Source organism: Callithrix jacchus, chromosome 2 (genome assembly GCF_049354715.1).
Source record: "Callithrix jacchus isolate 240 chromosome 2, calJac240_pri, whole genome shotgun sequence".
Lineage (NCBI taxonomy): Eukaryota > Metazoa > Chordata > Mammalia > Primates > Cebidae > Callithrix > Callithrix jacchus.
Window position 1 is genome coordinate 195,182,583 of NC_133503.1, and position 7,243 is coordinate 195,189,825.

Below are 7,243 nucleotides of genomic sequence, written 5' to 3' on the forward strand. Positions count from 1 at the left end.
TTACAGGCATGAGCCACAGTGCCCAGACCCTAATAAGCTTCTTAAACAGAGGAAGAAGAAAAGGACTTCAGCCTCCCAGCACCAGGCCAAAAAACCCAGAGAAAGCTCTCATCAGTCAAGTGCAGGTCATGTGCCATCCCTCTTGGGCAAATCACTGTGGCCAGGAGGGGGGCACTCTGATGGGCACAGCCGAGATCACGAGCATCCCCTATTGGCTAAACCCCAAGCCCAAAGCACTTGGACACCAATTCTTGTTCATGACTGGATGACGGGTGGACTTAATACATAATAAATGCACAAGTGAAAATCAAACAGTAGCAAAAAGTTACACAATGAGATGTAGGCAGCCTTCTTCCCAACTCCTCCTCGGAAGTGTCTTCCATTTTTTTTTTTGCTATCTTTCCAGAAACAATGTACGCACTGCAAGCATGTATATGAATATGTAGATACCAGTCTCCCTGACCGTGTCTTCACCTGAATGCCCACGTGCTGGATATTTTGCACTTCTTTGTTCAGGGCTCTTTATGGATAAGATTTTTCTTTTTGGTGCCACAAAGAAAAATTAGTACTGGGACAAAGCATCTCTCAGCAAAGCAATTCTTTTTACTTCCTGCAGAAAGGGTACTCCCATTAGACACTTTACCATGAGTATAATGCACAAAGGAAAGCAGACATATTTATTTCTTACACATTTGGGGTCGTCCTTACTGCTGTGTCTGATCTCCATTGGCTGAAGCCAGATGTCACAATCTGAAGTAAAACCTGATTGGCTATTAATTTGAAACTTTTTTAAACAGGCAAAAGCAATGGAGAGCCCAAAAAAAAAAAGGAAATGCAAATAAGGAAGGGGCATAGGCTGCCAGCTGGGACTCGCCTGTGAGCACGTCCAGCACGGAGATCTCGGTTAAAGCACAAGGACACAGAATGTACTATGTTACCGTAAGCATGTCTAGCCGCTACATAGGCTAGGGCTTCTAGCAAAAAGGCAAGAAGGATTTTGAAGAAAGTGTTTAAAACAATTATTTCTAACACTTAGGAATTTTTCTTAAACAAGAAAGAAAACTTTGAAGAGGAATCTTTCTGCTTCCCTCAGGTACTGTCTTCCCTCTTTGCTCCGCCATGCCCTGAGCCCAGCATGGCCGAACCTGTGTATGATGAGGCTTTCTTTTCTCCAGGTTCTGGTTGAGTTCAGCCAGGACAAGACCCTGGTGGAAGACCCCAGGGCGGAAGACAAACAGGAGGAGGGTATTCATTCCCCAGTTACCTCCCTGGGGGGATGTGGGGATTGGCTGCACCTGTACCAAAGCCACAGCTCTCACCAGGAGCCTTCTCCTCAGCCCGGCCATCTCTCCTGACCCCCACAACAACTTCTCCTGCACTTTCAAGCTGAGGGACATAAAACCCAGCAGCAGCCAGCCCAGGGGACTACAGCCTCCCTCCTGTATTTCCCTCACCCCTCCCCAAGCTTTAGTAAGCGGTCTCCTGTGAAACCTTCCTTGAAAACCCTGTTCCAGCATTCCTCACAGGCGGCCCCACCTACACACTTCTCCAGTTGAAAATCGACGAACAGAGCAGACCTGTAATCCCAGCACTTTGGGAGGCCAAGGTGGGCAGATCACTTGAGGTCAGGAGTTTGTGACCACCTTGGCCAACATGGTGAAACCTTGTCTCTACTAAAAATTTTTTAAAATACAGAAAATTAGCCAGGTGGGGTGGCTTGTGCTGTAGTACCAGCTACTCAGGAAGCTGAGGCAGGAGAATCTCCTGAACCTGGGAGACAGAGGTTGCAGTGAGCCAAGATTGCACCACTGCACTCCAGCCTGGGCAACAGAGTGAGACTTATCAAAAAAAAAAAAAAAAAAAAAGAGAGAGAAAAGAAAAGAGAATCAAGGAACAAATTCTCCCACTAATCACTGTCCCCTCCCCAAGAGCCACTTTCCTCTTCACCTTTCTTTGGAGTTGGGCTCCCAGGCTCTGAAGTCAGACTGTCTGGACCCAGTTCCAGCCCCTGCCTTTCCTGCGGCTGGAATGAGAACTTCATTAGCTGCACGTGGCAAGGGGTCTAGCCCTTAGTAGGTGCTGGGTAAATGCACTTTCACCTGAGCCCGAATATTATCCCCACCCAAGAGTCCTTCCAGCGCCAAGGCCCCGCGGCAGCTACGGGGAGTGCGGTTGGATGTGAAGAGTTGAGAGACGGGAGTGTGAGGCCAGGTGGGCGGGTCTGGGCCCTGGGCACCTGCCGCCCCTGGCATCTTAGTGCCAGGCCAGTCCCTCTAAAGGGGGTTAATTCTGCTGTCCACTAACAGGGCCCTGGTGGGGAACCCCTTCAATGACCAAGGAGAACAACTGTACAAAGTGACTTAATGGAGTTGGGATTTTCTTTAGGGGACGGGGACCTGAGCCCATTTCACTCCAGACACTAAGGCACAAAGCCGCAAGCCTACAAGGGTTTCATCCACCTCTGAGAATGTTTAAGACTTGAAAAAAATTATTGGCTGCAAATTATGGAAATGGCAAAAATCAGACTCGATAAATGATTAATTTCTGTGTTCATTCCTCATTAATTGTTAAATTGAGTGTACATAATCTCACCACATTTGAAAACAATTTGTAAGTTAGATTCTCTCACACAAGAACTCACCAGTTGCTAATGATTGCCAAGAAAAAACGACAAGTTGGAAGTTCAGCGAGTGACTGTTAGCACAATCATTTCAAAAGCAAGTCAGCGGCCCTGCTCAGCCACCTCAGAACTCCACCATGCTGAGTAAGCACGTCTTTCTGGATTCATCCCTGCTTTCAGTGTTTCTCTTCCTATAAATTATAAACCAACAGAAGAAATAGACTCCACCTTCTTTCGAGACGAAAACTGTCGAGGCTAACAAGGTTAGGTGGGAATTAAATGAGCTGCTGTTGTTGCTCCTGACGAAGACTTAGGACATGAATTTCAGTGAGACAGACCATTCTTATTTTTAATGTTTATTTATTAATATTATTATTACTGAGATAGAGTCTCGCATTATAGCCCAGGCTGGAGTGCAGTGGAGCGTTCTCTGCTCACTGTAACCTCTGTCTCCCAGATTCAAGCGATTCTCCTGCCTCAGCCTCCCGAGTAGCTGGGATTACAGGTGTGTGCCATCCACACCTGGCTAATTTTTGTATTTTTAGTAGAGTCGGGATATTGCCATTGGCCAGGGTGGTCTCAAACTCCGGACCTCAGGTGATCCACCCACCTCAGCCTCCCAAAGTGCTGTGAGCACAGGCATGAGTCACCTTGCCCGTAATTACAGACCATTCTTTTAAGTCATAAAACCATCATCCACTGATTCGCATCTTGTAGCTTTTGCAATTCTGCTTCCCACCCACCCCCTCCGCACACTGCAATGAAGGAAAAGCAGATATTTTTCAAACTCATACCATATGAATGCCAGGAACATTCTTTTTTCTTTTTTAGAGACAGGATCTCACTCTATCGCCCAGACTGGAGTGCAGTGGTGCAGTCATAGCTCACTGTGGCCTCAACTTCCTCAGCTCAAGCTATCCTCCCACTTTGGCCTCCCAGGTAGCTGGGACCACAGGCATATGCCACCACTCCCAGCTAATTTTTTTTTTTTTTTTTTTTTGGTAGAGAAGAGGTCTCTCTACATTGCCAGGGCTGGTCTCAAACTTCTGGGCTCAAACAATCCTTCCACCATGGCCTCCAAAATTGCTGGGATTAAGGTATGAGCCACAGTGCCAGCAAAGGCTCCATCACCTTCAGAGTTTATTTTTAAAGTGACTTTAGTTGGAAAAATTGTTTTTGTCTCTTGAGCCACTAAATCCAGATGTGGCTTTCTCTCCATGTGCTAGCAGAGTCCCCCTTCTGGTACTGGAGCCGCTACCAACCCCGTTAGGGTCTGCAGGCACCCCTCCCAACCTCACTGCAGCAAAGGAGTTTCTGCTCTTCTCCCAGAGCTACTCTGTTCAAACACACCGGCCACGTGAATAGTTTATTTTATCCAACATCTTGACCAGTTAATGATATTTGCAACAAAGCTGGTAGTTATTAAATAAAACATTTGAGTTAACCCTAAAGACAAATAACAGTCTGAATGAAAGCCCAACTGCCCATGGCTATTTTAACAAGAAATCACTGCAGGCTATGAAGGAGAATACAGATGATTCAGCCTGGAACTAGAAGAGTCCAAATCAACGGGAGAATACGGAAAGTGTTTTCCTTGATGAGAGGAAGCCCTCTGGCTGAATATTCTGGGATTAGGAATCTGGTTTACGAGGCACAAACAATCCAGTTTTTGCTTATAGAAGCATGGCACCTTAATCAGGTATTAGAGCAAGTTATTTAAAGCTCCCCGACTAACCGGCATGGAGAAGGGAGCCCCGTTGGCTTCGTTAGTTACAAAATTAGCTCATCTTCCACCCTTGATGCAGCTTGGCCTCTGGGCACTTGGAGCCCCAACGGTGACAGTCAACCCTGAGGCAGGGACAACCCCTAGGGGCTGGAGTTAGCTAAGAGTGACCAAAAACCAGATGAAGACCCCAAATTCTCTTGGGGGAGGGACAGGGACAGAGCGTTAAGCAGGAGAATCCGATGCATGGGTGGATCTAAGGGCTGTACATCTGAGTCTCGTGCTGCGCAGTGGCCCAGCACTCAGGGGACAGGACCTGGGTGGGCACCCACGTCTCTGCTTCGACCCAGAGACCACTCTAAGAAGCATCCTGAAAACCTTGGGTCTGGCTGGGCAGATGAGCGCTTATACTCCAAATGAGGCCTGGGCATTTTGGTCACCACTCTGAGATGACACAGGTGTTCAGACCGTGTCATGAAAGGAAAATGAAAACTCAGGACCCCAGTTCACTCTGCCAGAAGGAAAAAAAATTAAGTGGAAAGCTGAGTCATACAAGAAGCTGCCTTTTCTTTTGCTCCTAAGCAGAGAGCTACACATAAAAGGTCAACCCCCTCAGGTCGCAGCTCTGCGTCCACCTTGTCTGAGGTGAAATGCAGATTTCCTGAGCACAAGATGACGCATAACTGACGATTTCCCGCCTGCTCCTTTTCCCTTGCAGCCTGTGGACTCAGGGATGACCGCATCCTCCCTTTTCCCTCCAGCCCACTTTTCTGCTTACAACAGTGAAGCCCTTTGGAGAGAGGCACCGAGCACACTGCCTCTGCCATCCCGTGGTTTTTTCCTTCCAGGCATGTCCTGAGCCTTGGCAAAATAAACTTGCAAGTTAATTGTGATATCTTTCAATACTTCTTGGTTTACAGTGTCAACTAGACAAGACTAGTTCATGTTTCTTTCTTTCTTTCTTTTTTTCTGTTTTGAGACACAGTCTTGCACTGTCTCCTGGGCTGGAGTGCAGTGGTGCTATCTCGGCTCACTGCAACCTCTGCCTCTGGGTTCAAGCGATTCTCCTGACTCAGCCTCCCGAGCAGCTGGGATTACAGGCAACCACCACCACACCCAGCTAATTTTTTGTATTTTTAGTAGAGACAGGGTTTCACTATGTTGGCCAGGCTGGTCTTAAACTCCTGACCTCGTGATCCGCCTGCCTTGGCCTCCCAAAGTGCTGGGATTACAGGAATGAGCCACCACTCCCAGCCTTCCTCCCTCCCTCCCTTCCTTCCTTCCTTTTCTTTTTCTATTTAGGTTTCTTTTTATAGCAGTAGAGCCAGTTCATGTTTCCACGTGAGAATCTTTGTTTGAACATCAGCTCTCTCACTTGCTAAGTCAGGGTAAAGCCATTGTGGGGGCTGGAGAAGGAATGACTGTGGACGAGCTCCTGTCCCCACCAATGTGAAGTCAGAACCCCCAGTAACTCAGCCTGTGATTGCATTTGAAGACAGGATCTTTAAAAGGTAATTAACATGACGTCATTAGCACGGACTCTAAAACAATATAACCAGCCTTCTGCTAAGAAGAGGAAATGAGGACACACAGAGGCACACAGGAAGACCCGGTGAGGACCCATGAGGAGGACAGCAGCTACAAACCATGGAGAGAGGCCTCCTGAGAAACCAGCCCTGCCTTCACCTTGGACTTCAGCTTCCAAAACAGTGAGAAAGAAGTGGTTCTGTGATGCAAGCACTGTGTCTTTGTGATGTAAGCACCGGGTCTGACATCACAGGTCTTACATCACCTTGCTGACTCACACAGAACACTGCTTCTCTTTCTATGACCAAGTCATTCCCAAGAAAAACTCACTTTTTGAGACAAAAGCCCTTTCGAGGGACAAAGGCAGAGGTCTTCCACCAGCAGGGGCGGGTCTCATCACACCCACACTGCTGTGTGTCTCCACGCTTCATTCTTTTTATTACTGAAGCACCATCTGCCTTTTTGACAGGGTGAAAACTGCTCCTGATTTATGCTCTATACGTCCAGGTTTTCACACTGAGTTTATCTACGGTGACAGTCACCGATGCTCAGGCTTACCAAACTCCTCTCCACGTGCCTTTTCTTGGGCCCAGTGGTGCTGTGCTGCTCACTGAGCTAGCCGGCAGTCTGATGAGGTTCTCCTGGTAAATGTGGGCAGCCTCAGGGGTGAGAGGAGGGAGGGCTCTACTTCCCTCCCCATCACCTCCCTATGAGACAGTCACAGTGAAAGCAAGTCTCATCCAAATGCTGCCAGATGGACACTTAGCAAGCTGTCCCCAAAGCTGTCATGTAATCTGTCCCTCTAAGTTTTAGAGGGGCCTGATCTCACTCCTTGGGCCCCCAGACAGGCATTCACATGAGTTCTCTCCATGGCCTGAGCTGTAGCCTTGAAGCTAATCTGAATTATCCACCAGCTTGGAGTCATGGAGAAAAAAAGCCACTTTCTTTTTCGGATGGAGTCTCGCTCTAATGCAGTGGCCTGATCTTGGCTCACTGCAACCTCTGCCTCCCAGATTCAAGCGATTCTCCTACCTCAGCCTCCCGAGTACCTGGGATTACAGGCACCCACCACCACACCTGGCTAATTTTTGTATCATTTTTAGTAGAAATGGGGTTTCACCATGTTGGCCAGGCTGGTCTCAAACTCCTGACCTCATGTGATCTGCCCGCCTCAGCCTCCCAAAGTGCTGGGATTACAGGTGTGAGCCGCTGCGCCTAGCTGAAAAGCCACTTTCCAAACTGCCCAGACCCCACTTCTGACTCTGCAGTTTCCAAATAGATTATTTAACTAAAAGAGATTCTTTTACTATTACGAATTTCTTACAGTTAAGGTCCTCACAAGACATGGTGAAGAGCCATTATTGAACAGGCCC